Genomic DNA, 14,644 nt, shown 5'->3' with positions numbered 1-14,644 from the left:
GTGCCTTGTATAAAGAAAACGTTTTTTTTTTTTTTTCGTCGTCCTACACACACTTCGCATTTTTAAGACTACAAGGAACTGTTTCATTGCTAGTAAAATATATATTATTCAAATATGTCTTTCGGACATGTTAGAAAGAACAGACACCATATCCATATAAGCATATCGTTCTGGCGATACCGGCCATGGCCTCGTCCTTCTATGATGATGCTCACATATTCCCCTAACTCTTACGGGACTTGGTAAGAATATCTTTCACGAGTAATGAGTGTGTTGGGGTGGGACACTACGAATGTAGTGTGTGGACATACAAAGTGAGAATGTGGGTCTCGCGGGAGGCGTGCGCGAGATAGTCCCTGCAGTCGCGTTATCCTCTGTGCCCTCGGTGGCTCAGATGGATAGAGCGTCTGCCATGTAAGCAGGAGATCCTGGGTTCGAGTCCCAGTCGGGGCACGCATTTTCACCTGTCCCCGTTGATATATATCAACACCCGTCAACAGCTTATGATATTAATATAATCCTAATTTCTTTCTAGACAGCTGCAGGTCATCAATGGTGTCTTTTCTTTCGGACATGTTCGAAAGAACAGACACCATATCCATATAACTAACCTAAGGACTTCACGCACATCCATGCACGAGGCAGGATTCGAACCTGCGACCGCAGCAGCAGCGCGGTTTCGGACCACGGTCCCTTAATCAACTTAATCTATTCCATACTATTATATGACTTTGCTATCAAAAAAATGGTTCAATTGGCTCTGAGCACTATGCGACTTAACTTCTGAGGTCATCTATCGCCTAGAACGTAGAACTAATTAAATCTAACTAACCTAAGGACATCACACACATCCATGCCTGAGGCAGGATTCGAACCTGAGACCGTAGCGGTCGCTCGGCTCCAGACTGTAGAGCCTAGAACCGCACGGCCACTCCGGCCGGCTTGCTATCAAAAATCTCGATAAGTACTTTACCGATTTCCTCTATATCTTTACACAATATTGTGTTGAACAATGGGGTGGACGCAAGATGTATTTTTTAATGTACATATATGTAATACACTCCTGGAAATGGAAAAAAGAACACATTGACACCGGTGTGTCAGACCCACCATACTTGCTCCGGACACTGCGAGAGGGCTGTACAAGCAATGATCACACGCACGGCACAGCGGACACACCAGGAACCGCGGTGTTGGCCGTCGAATGGCGCTAGCTGCTCAGCATTTGTGCACCGCCGCCGTCAGTGTCAGCCAGTTTGCCGTGGCATACGGAGCTCCATCGCAGTCTTTAACACTGGTAGCATGCCGCGACAGCGTGGACGTGAACCGTATGTGCAGTTGACGGACTTTGAGCGAGGGCGTATAGTGGGCATGCGGGAGGCCGGGTGGACGTACCGCCGAATTGCTCAACACGTGGGGCGTGAGGTCTCCACAGTACATCGATGTTGTCGCCAGTGGTCGGCGGAAGGTGCACGTGCCCGTCGACCTGGGACCGGACCGCAGCGACGCAAGGATGCACGCCAAGACCGTAGGATCCTACGCAGTGCCGTAGGGGACCGCACCGCCACTTCCCAGCAAATTAGGGACACTGTTGCTCCTGGGGTATCGGCGAGGACCATTCGCAACCGTCTCCATGAAGCTGGGCTACGGTCCCGCACACCGTTAGGCTGTCTTCCGCTCACGCCCCAACATCGTGCAGCCCGCCTCCAGTGGTGTCGCGACAGGCGTGAATGGAGGGACCAATGGAGATGTGTCGTCTTCAGCGATGAGAGTCGCTTCTGCCTTGGTGCCAATGATGGTCGTATGCGTGTTTGGAGCCGTGCAGGTGAGCGCCACAATCAGGACTGCATACGACCGAGGCACACAGGGCCAACACCCGGCATCATGGTGTGGGGAGCGATCTCCTACACTGGCCGTACACCACTGGTGATCGTCGAGGGGACACTGAATAGTGCACGGTACATCCAAACCGTCATCGAACCCATCGTTCTACCATTCCTAGACCGGCAAGGGAACTTGCTGTTCCAACAGGACAATGCACGTCCGCATGTATCCCGTGCCACCCAACGTGCTCTAGAAGGTGTAAGTCAACTACCCTGGCCAGCAAGATCTCCGGATCTGTCCCCCATTGAGCATGTTTGGGACTGGATGAAGCGTCGTCTCACGCGGTCTGCACGTCCAGCACGAACGCTGGTCCAACTGAGGCGCCAGGTGGAAATGGCATGGCAAGCCGTTCCACAGGACCACATCCAGCATCTCTACGATCGTCTCCATGGGAGAATAGCAGCCTGCATTGCTGCGAAAGGTGGATATACACTGTACTAGTGCCGACATTGTTCATGCTCTGTTGCCTGTGTCTATGTGCCTGTGGTTCTGTCAGTGTGATCATGTGATGTATCTGACCCCAGGAATGTGTCAATAAAGTTTCCCCTTCCTGGGACAATGAATTCACGGTGTTCTTATTTCAATTTCCAGGAGTGTATATACATACATATTTGATGTAGTATGAGGAAACGTTGTAATGAAAGATCTTGGAAGTAATTGAGCAATGTACTTTAAAATGTTGCACCACACTCGAATGAATATTTGGACGCACATAAGTTAATTATATTTAGTATATGTAACAAATAAATGCATGTTTAATATGGAAAGGTGAAACGTTGTTATCATGCATCTCGAAAAGTACTTCAATGATTTACTTCATTATTCCACGCTACTTTTTTAATCTACAATGTACAAGTTATCTGCCAAAATCGACTGCCAGGAAGAAAATGGTGAGCTGTGCTGTGCTCAGCTGTGAACAAGCACGGTTTTGTTTTCTTGTTGTTGTCGGTTTTTACAGAAAATAGGAAAGTTATGTTTATGGCTCATCAACATAGGATTAGAATACAACTACGTAATCTGAACGTACAATAACAATAAACGAGGGACAAGGTCAGAGAGAAGGCGTGGAGTAGATAGACAGAGTGGGGGAGGAGTGAGGAGAAAGTGGACGAGAGGAAAGGTGATCACGGACATAGAGAGGGAGAGGAGGAAATGGACAGGGAGAGGAAAGAAGATGATGCACAGAGAAAGGGTGGAGGAAGTGATAGACAGTGAGAGGGGAGAGGAGATGATGCACAGAGAGAGCGAGGAGGATGAGGAGACGGACAAAGACGTGGCGGAGGTGGTGGACATAGAGAGGGGGTGTAGGAGATTAGGACGAGTGTCCCATCCCCATATACGTGTAGCAAATGTAGAGCATTACTGGGTTTCCTAGCCTCGATGCCAAAGAAAAATTATACTAATTTCCACAGGGTCATCACCCACTGACGTCAATGTGCACAAGAAAGATTGTTCACAATGCAGTGTGAACCGGCGTAGTCTATTAATTTCACTCTATATCACTCTGAAAACTTGTCACTTGGTTCGCAAGTGTATAACAGTGCTATAATGGCCGGTACAGACCACAAAGACGGCCGCCTTTAAAGAGTCCGCTTGCCGGCTTTTTGCCGCCGCTTTCTCGAGGCGGCGGTCGGCTCATTTATCAAGCCCGGGCAAAGCGACGGAGACTCGTCGTTAGCCGCTGCGGCCAGGGTCGCAGCCCCCTGACCCCAGACCCAGTGGTCGCGGCGTCTGACCCGCACCGGCAGCCCGGAGCGGGCACTTCAACATCGCACGTCCCCAGCTTATCTGGAGCGACGGTGTACGTTGATGGGGATGAACTGACCCAAGGAAGAAAGATAACGCAACATGGTTTCTGCTTTCGATCTCTCTACGAAATGTGATTTAAAGTATTCGTCCAGCACCAGACCTCTGCGGTGCTTGGGATTCTTGTTCGGAAGCCAGCTACTGTGAAAGCAGGAAACTGCATGAAGTGCCTTATACTCTGTGGAACTGTCAATACCCACCATCTCCACACAGGTGTCACCTGGACGGTTGTCACAAATTAGTTTCTTAATTTATGTGTGAGGTGTCTCTTCTTACAGTTGAAACGTCCCCTTAGAAAAATTATACACGACTGTCCTTTAACTGACACACAATATTTTTTAGCGCAACGCAATCTGACTTTCAGAATTCCCTACAAAAGAATGGCCCTGACTAACATGAAACTATACCTTTCACAAATCACTTACCTCACAAAAATCTTCGCTACTCAAGCTACTGCAATACAGCAAGCGCCACTACTGCCAGCTAAATAAAAGATTCAAAGTACTGAAGGCACTAGCTACTGATAGGCATAGTTAGCAAATGAAAGATTTTGATAGAGAACAACCAATGTATTTACCTCAATAGTCATAATATATATAGCAGTTCATGACAAATTACAAAACTCCGCCATCTCTCTCCCCACATCCACCACTGCTGGCGGCTCACCTCCAACTGCGCAACGCTACGTGCTGTTCACATCCAGCTGCCGCTGCCCAACACTACAATGGCAGACAACAATGCAAACTAGACACAGACTGCACACAGCACAGCCAGTGATTTTTATACAGAGGTGGCGTTACCAATAAAAAAACCTAAACAGCCTACTTACACAGTGATATTGGAAAGAGACAGACACCGCACGTATAAATACATTGGGGACACAAAAGTCATGGGGTATCGATATGCACATACGCAGACAGCAGTACTACTGCGTACACGATGTAAGTGGGCTGTTCAGGTTTTTATGTTGGTAACGCCACATAGCACTCTGTATGAAAATTGTGCTGTGTGCAGTCTGTGGCGGGTTTGCATTGCTGGAATATTCGCTATTGTAGTGTTGGGCAGTTGTATGTGAACATTTTGAACATTATTAACGGAAATACATTGTTTGTTCTCTATCAAAATCTTTCATTTGCTAACTATGCCTATCAGTAGTTAGTGCCCTCAGTAGTTAGAATCTTTTATTTAGCTGGCAGTATTGGCGCTCGCTGTATTTCAGTAGTTCGTGTAACGAAGATTTTTGTAAGTGATTCATGAAAGGTACGAGTATATGTTATGGTTAGTCAGGGCCATTCTGCTATAGGGATTACTGAAAGTCAGATTGCGTTGCGCTAAAAAATTATTGTGTGTCAGTTTAGTGATGATCAGAATAAGTAAAGGGAGAAATGTCTGAGTACGTTCAGTTTTGCTCAGCTGTTTGAAAATCAAATAACGTAAGGGATTTGCCAGCACAGTAATTCACTAATTTTTCGGACGTTCCAACGAGATATCGAAGGGCAGTGCATTGGCAGAGCTGTCTTATGTAATCAGGTGATTCATATGATGAAGTTTCCAAAGTGACTACGGTCGCACGACAGGATTTAACAGATTTTTAACGTGGAATGGTAGTTGTTCAAATGGTTCAAATGGCTCTGAGCACTATGGGATTTAACATCTGTGGTCATCAGTATCCTATAACTTAGAACTACTTAAACCTAACTAACCTAAGGACATCACACACATCCATGCCCGAGGCAGGATTCGAACCTGCGACCGTAGCAGTCGCGCAGTTCCGGGCTGAGCGCCTAGAACCGCTAGACCACCGCGGCCGGCGAATGGTAGTTGTAATAGGAACTAGACACATGGGACATTCCATTTCGGAAAGCGTTAGAAAATTCAAAATTTCTAATATCCAAAGTGTCTGCCAGAATACCGAATTTCAAGCACTACCTCTCACCACGGACAACACAGTGACCGACGGCATTCACTTAACGATCGAGAGTAGCGGCGTTTACGTAGACTTGTTAGTAACAGACAAGCAGTACTGCTCGAAATAACCGCACAAATCAATGTCGGACGTATACCTAATGTACCCACTAGGGCATTGCATAGAAATTTGGCGTTAGTGGTCTGTGACAGCAGACGACTGATGCGAGTGTCTTTGCTAATAGCGCGGCCTCACCTGAAGCGCCTCTCCTGGGCTCATGACTTTTTAGTTTGACCCTAGACGACTGGAAAACCGTGGCCTGGTCAGCTGAGTCCGGATTTCAGTTGGCAGGATCTGGTGGAAGGGTCTGAGTGTACGCAGTCCACACGATGCCTTGGACCCAAGTTGTTCAACATGGCAGTATGCAAGCTGGTGTTGGCTCCATAGTGGTGTGGGCTGTGTTTACATGGAACAGATTAGGTCCTCTAGTCCATCTGAGCCGATCGCTGACGGGAAACCACTTGCAGCGGTTCATGGGCTTTATGTCCCCAAACAAATATTGAATTTTTGTGGATGAAAAACGTGCCATGTCACCGGGTCATAAACGTTCATAATTGGTTTGAAGAAAATTCTGGACAGTTCAAGCGAATTATTGGCCACAAAGATTGCCCGACATGATCCCATCGTACATTTATGGGACATAATTGAGAGGACAGTTCGTACACAACTTTCTTCACCGACATCAAATTCGTAATTATGGACGGCTATACAGGGTGTTACAAAAAGGTACGGCCAAACTTTCAGGAAACATTCCTCACACACAAATAAAGAAAAGATGTTATGTGGACATGTGTTCGGAAACGCTTAATTTCCGTGTTAGAGCTCATTTTAGTTTGTTCTTCCACCTACGCTCAATAGAGCACGTTATCATGATTTCATATGGGATACTCTACCTGTGCTGCTAGAACATGTGCCTTTACGACACAACATGTGGTTCATGCACCATGGAGCTCCTGCACATTTCAGTCGAAGTGTTCGTACGCTTCTCAACAACAGATTCGGTGACCGATGGATTGGTAGAGGCGGACCAATTCCATGGCCTCCACGCTCTCCTGACCTCAACCATCTTGACTTTCATTTATGGGGGCATTTGAAAGCTCTTGTCTACGCAACCCCGGTACCAAATGTAGAGACTCTTCGTGCTCGTATTGTGGACGGCTGTGATACAATACGCCATTCTCCAGGGCTGCATCAGTGCATCAGGGATTCCATGCGACGGAGGGTGGATGCATGTATCCTCGCTAACGGAGGCCATTTTGAACATTTCCTGTAACAAAGTGTTTGAAGTCACACTGGTACGTTCTGTTGCTGTGTGTTTCCATTCCATGACTAATGTGATTTGAAGAGAAGTAATAAAATGAGCTCTAACATGTAAAGTAAGCGTTTCCGGACACATGTTCACATAACATATTTTCTTTCTTTGTGTGTGAGGAATGTTTCCTGAAAGTTTGGCCGTACCTTTTTGTAACACCCTGTAGAGGTGTCGTGGTTAAACATTTCTACAGGGGACGTCCAACGACTTGTTGAGCCCATGCCGCGTCGAGTTGCTACATTCCGCCGGGCGAAAAGAGGTCCGACACGATATTAGCAGGTATTCTATGTCTTTTGTCACTTCAATGTCTATGCGCCTTGACTGCCAAAAATAATATCTTCAGTGCGGATGCACTATTAATTCGATCTTTAGCGGTTATCTGGCGAAAATAACAGTAATCGACAGAGGACACTACGTGTGTAGTGTTAGACATATGAGAATTTGGGTTGGCTGGAAAACATGCTCGGATAGCCGAAGCTGTTAAGATGACCACTCACAAATATGAGGAAATCTGTGTTCCAGTCCAGGTCCAGAAAATACTTTCCACTTGTCGACATTGGCATTTTTTCAGTGCCCGATTGCAAGTGATGTCGGAATTTGTCTTTCGTCATCTTTCTTAATTACATGCTTTGATGTGTAGCACCACGGTTACGAATTAGTTATTGCTAGCAGTGTAGCCTACATGTGTATACATACTCGGGAACGTATTGTGCAGAGCTCGGATTGGGGTACTTTAATAAGGATTGCTAATGAATCGACTATGAATCTCATACTGTGGGAAAACGGGAAAGGGAGAGAATCGAAGCGATTGATATTTGATGCTCTGGAATGATGTTGAAAATTAGGAAACTCCTAACATCAGAAATGAGATTCTCCGAAGAATCGGCGGGGAAAAGAATATTTCGAAAGCGTTGACAACAGGAAGGGACAGGATGACAGGACTTTGTGGGACTTCAGGTAACTGCAGGCAGTAAAATCTGTAGGTAAAGACAGATGTTGGAATACATCCAACAAATAACTGGGGACGTAGGGCGGAACTGGTACTCTGAGATGAAGCTGACGCAGCAGTGACAGTCCTCATGAGATGCATCAAATGAGTCGCAAGACTGATAACTCAAGAGGAAATTACTAGGTGTAATTGTGGTGAAATGTGTCACATACAACTGAGAAGAAGAAGAAGCTAATTATAAGGTCAGAGCAAGACATGGCAGTCGATCCGAATAACGGAACGAAGGGGTTACCAACAGCTGTCGTCAACGGCCGTTCCGCGAACGTAGCTGCATATAAGCCCCGCAGGAGGCGCCTGGTCCATGAGCCCATTGTAACAGCCATTGATCGGTGACGAAGGCTAGAATCTTCACGCCAATACATCAACTGGATTTCCACGGAGTAGCGACAGGTGGCTTTTTCAGTTGAATGACGTTTAATGCTCCATCGGACAGATGGCCATTGGCGTGTACACGTGAAACGTCTGAAAGCAAACAAGTAGTTTGGGGAGTGTTTTCGTGGCATTCCCTGGGTTGTCTTGCATTCTAAGGCACAATGTATTAAATGTATTAACAGAAGTATGCATCCATCCTTGGGGATCATGTCCACCGCTACGTGCAGTTTGTTTTCATGGCCACGACAAGGTCTACCAGCAGGACAATGCACCATGTCACACAGATTGCAATGTATGTATGTGGTTTGAATTGCACCAGGATGCGTTCATCATACTCTCCTGGTCACCAATTTCATCGGAGTTAAGCCCAATTGAGAATTTGTTCTACCTCTTTGATCGGGCAGTACATGCCATAGACTCTCAGTATAGAAACCCAGCGCAGCTGTCCACGGCACTGGAGTCGGCTTGGCTCTACATCGCCGTCGGTAATTTCCACAACTTCATTGACCCTCTTCCGGCGCGTGTCACAGCGTTGCGCGCTGCCAAAGGTGTTATTCAGGGTTCCAACAAGTGGTCACATTACGGGATTGGACAGTGTATTTCTGACGTGAGTAGGCTGGTGACTGAGACATACTTTTTCGTGGTTTCTGTGGTGTTCTCTTCCAACAGGATAACTCACAACCGTGTATTGCCAGTGCCCTCCTAAAAATAAATGTCCTGTAACTAGGGCCTCCAGTCGGGTAGACCGTTCACCTGGTGCAAGTCTTTCGATTTGACGCCACTTCGGCGGCCTGCGCGTCGATGAGGATGAAATGATGATCATTAGGACAACACAACACCCAGTCCCTGACCAGTGAAAATCTCCGACCCAGCCGGGAATCGAACCCGGGCCCTTAGGATTGTCATACTGTCGTGCTGACCACTCAGCTAACTTTAAGTAGAACTGTCTTCCAATCTCAGCTCGAACCGGCCGCGGTGGCCGAGCGGGCGGTTCTAGGCGCTTCAGTCCGGAACCGCGCAACTGCTATGGTTGCAGGTTCGAATCCTGCCTCGGGCATAGATGTTTGTGATGTCCTTAGGTTAGTTAGGTTTAAGTAGTTCTAAGTTCTAGGGGACTGATGAACTCAGATGTTAAGGCCCATAGTGCTCAGAGCTACTTTTTTTCTCAGCGCGTCTCGACTTCCATCTGGGTTAGAGCCACTGTTGATCCCAACAACTCTTATCATCTGTTTTACTCACTGTACTGTACTGTGTAGTATACCCATAATAAATTAATTTTCTGTATTCCCTGTCGTTACTGCCGAAGCTACTTTAGTTGCGAGCAGTCTGTAATTTCGAAGTACTACCTGTAACCAGCCACAAGTTGCTGTGGCTCAGGCTCATTAAATAGAAAGGAATGAAAAGAAGAAGCACATGTCTCCAATACGTATGGGAATTCCATGTATTTCCTAATTCCCTCTCCCCCCACTCAGTCCATATCTTCCTCCCCCACCCTTTGTCATTCTCCTCCTCCCTCCCTCTCTCTCTGTGCCCGTCACCTCATCCACCCATTGCTCTGTCTATCTCCTCTCCCTGCCCTTTGTGTCATTCAGCCTTGTTTATTGTTTTTGTAAAATTAATGTTCTGTAGCAATATTCTAATAATTAGCCGATAAGCCAGTAACACAACTTAATGTTGTCTTTGATATCGTCTGAGAGGAAAAGACAAATCACCACGTTGTTGTGCAAAGAATTTGTGTAGAAAAATATGTATCATGAGAAACAATACATATGAATAAACTATTTCTTTAATGGTTTAAATGCCCTACTATCGGAGTTCAAACTGCCTGAAACGAAGGAAAGGAAAGTGTAGAATGTTACAGAAGGTCTCTTTCTTTCTTGCAGTAGCTTTCAACAAACAATTGGCACATTGATGTTTAAAAATATGTACAGTTATGTCCGCCAGAATGTTTAATAGCGTTTCGTTTAAATGATGAATTAAATTGGTCAAGGACTTCTCGAGATTTTTGCTAACAACGTTTCACTAATCTAAATATATTTATAAATGTATTTATATGTCATACACTCATACATTTAAAAAAATATATCGTGTATTCGTCCTAACGTTTATTAAAATAACGTATATAAATTTGAAATAAATCGGTCAATAACTTTTCGAAAGTTTTGGTAACAGCTTCATTCCTTTATATATTACTTCATTACTTATATATATATATTAAAAATATGCATCTAAAACCATACGCTTATTCGCATACAGCGGTGAGTCAAAATTTCAAGTCAATGGGCCGACTGCTTTTCGAGGTTATATGTATAAAAACTCAGCCTGAGTTTATTTTTGCTCAGAGATTAGTTATGTTGAATGTTACTTTTGTGAGAATCTTTTCTATGACAGAGCATCTATGATGTCAAAGTTTACGAAGTGCCTCACCACGAGATTTCTCGCCGCGTACGTTAATAACATTTCTGTTCTACAAAATCGAATATGATTCATGGATAAATATATTTTTATAAAACTGTTGCCTTCCGTTGTTGTAGCTAAAACATCGTGTTACCTATGACATACGATTCACAGATTCGCAAATTTCGGTCCTCTGCCTTGTAAAAGTTGTAATTTAACAACATCCCCAGTACTTTGTGTAACCAACTTCTCCAGCATCTGGTTGTCATCTGGGCCCACATATTGCCGTTAAGCTTAATCCAACTGCCTTGCACTCCGACTATGTATTTATCTCATTAGGTGGAACTGAGCTCTTCTTAAAAAACACTGGTGGAATGGCAACGATGTAAACCACACAAAGATATACCGCTAGTACTTTACCTTCATATCTTACAGTAATAGCGTCGTGAAATTATTCCGCCTCATGCAGGCTCCTGTAACTTGCGATCTTGTTCAGTAGTGCGTAAGAGTTATAGTCGTTCCCTTAGTGCATCTGCTAGCTCTTGTTCCTGCATTGGTGCTGCACTGTCGACCAGGTCAGGAGGCAAGTTCATCTGCATCAGCGATAAATGGGAACTCACTGTGGCATCAGCAGGAGTGGTGGACTCCTCTGGCTCAGATGTTGGAAAATACAGCGGGAAAACAGTACGGTGAGACGCTGCATTTCCCCAGGGAACACGAGCTCAAGGCCGGCCGGCACCTCCCTCCAGTGGCGGATGGGTCGCGTCGCGCCAGTGTTTGCAGTTCTCGGTAACAGCTGCAGGGACGGATCAGGTGCCTTCACCCTCGCAGACGTAGCCAAGGACAGCATCTCTATCTCCCTGCTGTTGCTCTGCGTATCTGGGAGGGTAGAATGCAACTTTTATAGAAGGTCATATAATATTCCAAATTGTAAGCCACCTACCCATCCGAAACTATGGTAGAGTGTACAGGGAAGATCATGAAAGCGGTTTATGCTCTGAAATATACGCCCTTGTAGTGCAAATGACCCACTGACAACGGGATCTGACTTTGGATTAGCAATAGGAGACGGAAAAGTTTACAGAGGGCGAAACAAAATAAGGGGCTGCGGGGGGAGGGGGGATGGGGGAGGGTTGTCGAAATAGAAGTTACCCGGAAATAACACTACTGAATTCTGAGCATAAACTTCAAATTACTTTCTAAACAGCCTCAAGCTACAAGGAATCGTGCCTTATAAGTCAGATACGTGTAAGGACAAATGTTTTTGTTATCTGCCACTTACGAGGTATGTGAGAAAACAAAGGAGACAGATTTGTTGTTTCCTAATTTTTTAAAAAAAAGTTTATTGTCTGTAAGTGTGCAGGCTTTCGTTGCCGTCGTCGCTAAAGTTAAAATCTTCTGGTTTGTTAGGCCGCGCTATATTTCCTCTAAAATAATCCACGTTTCGACCCCTGGGCTGGGATCTTCTTGAGGATCTTCCAGTGTCCAGTACTGCTAGAACACTGTCAGAGACCACTGTCACGTTCTCTTGTAAAGAGGAGTTTTCCTGCGTTTCTGCTGAAGAAGTGGGAGTATTGGTTAAAATTATTGCTGCTACCATTGGTGGACCATCGTCATATTCTCTCACTGATGCAGAAAATGGGGCGTTATTGGCTAAACTCTTGTGGATATTATTGGTGGCCTATCTTCATCGCATAGAAAGGCACTATTCCACACTTACGCTGGAGAAGCGTTACTGGTTGAAATTCCTCCTACTGCCATTGGTTGGCCGTCATCATTGGTTAGATGCGAAGCGGACGAAGCAAGTGAGGGGAAATTGTCCGCGGAGGTGAGTTGCAGTGTGTCGTTTATGTTGCTCGCACACCGCGGCCGCATATTCACTCTCTTGGTGGCGGGGAGCCACAATGGCGGAAGCCTACAGCCGTCCTCTCAATTGAAATTACTTGTATTCTTCGAAGTTTCAACCGCTTCTCGGACCTTTCTTCTATAACTGTTCGTTTCCTTATCCAGCACACGTACGTTATTAAAATCGATGTGTGTGCCACAGTTCTCATGATGTTCCGCTACTGCCGATTTTACGCTTTGTTTTAGCCGCGTATGCCGTTCGTGTTCCTTAATGCGTTCTTTAACAGTTCTTCCCGTTTCTCCTATATATACATTGCCGCACCCACATGTCACTTGATAGACGCCTGCATTGTGGGGGCAATGACGTGCATCCGTTTTTTGTCTGAAAAAGTCTTTAATTTTGTTTTCACTAAAGAAAGATGTCTGGATACCATTTCTCTTTATAATTCTGCTTTTGCAACAAACGGCAACCTAACGGAGTAAGAAGGCGGTTCCTCGTCATTTCTATTAGCGTGATTAATATTCCGCCTAAAAGCCATGTTGACTGAAAAAATATTATAGCCATTTGCCTTCAGTGTCCTCTTTCAAAAATCCAGCTCCAATTCCAAGTTGTCATCGTTGACACGGAAGGCACGTGAAGACAGAGTGTTGAGCACTGCTTACTTCTGGACTGGGTGGTGGTGTGAAATGGCATCTAAAAATAACTGTTTGTCTTAGTCGCCTTTCTATACACTTTTTGATTTAGAGTGTTAGATCTTCTGTATACCAACACATCTAGGAACCTCCAAGGTAAATTTGATTTTGCGGTGAATTCCATTAAAGAAATTGTGGAACGCATGAAGTTCTTCTTCACTGTGAGACCATATAACAAATGTATCGTCCACGTTGTGGAGCCAGCAAGAAGGCTTCAAAGGAGCACTACTTAATGCCTGTTTCTCAAAATGTTCCATAAAAATGTCATCTGTTGATGGAAGCAAAGTTGGTGTCTAGACACCTTCACACTCACGGACGAGACAGGGACTGAGTTTGAGGGTACCAAAAGCCAAAGCAGGAAGTCTGAACTCAGTTTTCAAATGTTGCTTTACAATTGAAAATCTAGAGTTATTGTGCCAATTTGACTCTAATCTCACTGCAAAGAAGAGTGATAAACATGTATTTGTCAGTGACGCTGAGAAAGAGCGGAAACGCTAAAACTGAACAAAGCTTCAAAGCCCGATGGAATCCTTATCAGATTCGGTACCGAATTTCCAGCTGTGTTAGCCCCTCTTCTTATACAGTTTACGGTAGATGACAACAAAAACCGTGTGCAGTAGTTGGAAGAAAGCACAGGTCACATCCTACTAGAACAATGATAGTGAAATGTTCCACAAAACTTCCGTGCAATATCCTTGGCATCCATTTCTTGTAGAATCTTAGAACATATTCTGAGCTGGGATGGAATGAGTTACCTGGAACAGAATGGCCTCTTCAAAGCCAACCAGCATGGATTCCCAAAACACTACTTATGCGAAACCCGTATCGCACTTTTCTCAGATGACATACTGAAAGCCATGGATCACGGCAGTCAGGCAGGTGCGGCATTTCTCGATTTCCGAAAAGCCTTCGACTCAGTACCATATCAGTACTTTTTACTATGGTATGAGGTATTAAGCGGAATTTGTGAATGGATTGAGGATTTTTCGGTAGGGAGTTACGCCGCATGTTATCTTGGATGCGGAGTCATCGACAGAGGCAGAATTATCTTCGTATGTTTCCCAGGATGGTATTGGACCTTAATTTTCATGTTTTGTTTTAATAACCTTGCAGACAATGTTAGTAGTAAATATGGATAGTGCAGTTATCTTCACCGAATTGTCTGAAAAAAAGCTGTGCAAATATTCAGTCAACTGAAGAAAATATTTCAAAATTGTTCAGGCGTTGGCATCTTACTTTACATATTCAGAAATGTAAAAATGTGCACTTCACAAAACGAAGAAACGTAGTATGCTATGACTACAGTATCAACGAGTCACAGCTGGAATTGGTCAACTCATACAAATTCCTAGGTGTAATT

At 45.0% G+C, this 14,644-nt stretch overlaps 1 non-coding gene across 1 annotated transcript; it reads left to right on the top strand.

Annotated features, from left to right (window-relative positions):
* The first annotated feature begins 378 nt into the window (after positions 1-378).
* Trnat-ugu lies at positions 379-453 on the top strand. Its single transcript has one exon. It is a non-coding gene; the product is annotated as a tRNA-Thr (tRNA).
* Positions 454-14,644: the final 14,191 nt, after the last annotated feature.

This window comes from Schistocerca americana, chromosome 6, assembly GCF_021461395.2.
Source record: "Schistocerca americana isolate TAMUIC-IGC-003095 chromosome 6, iqSchAmer2.1, whole genome shotgun sequence".
In the NCBI taxonomy this organism is placed as follows: Eukaryota; Metazoa; Arthropoda; class Insecta; order Orthoptera; family Acrididae; genus Schistocerca; species Schistocerca americana.
The sequence above is the reverse complement of the archived record's forward strand: the minus strand, read 5'-3'. Positions and strand labels throughout refer to the sequence as shown.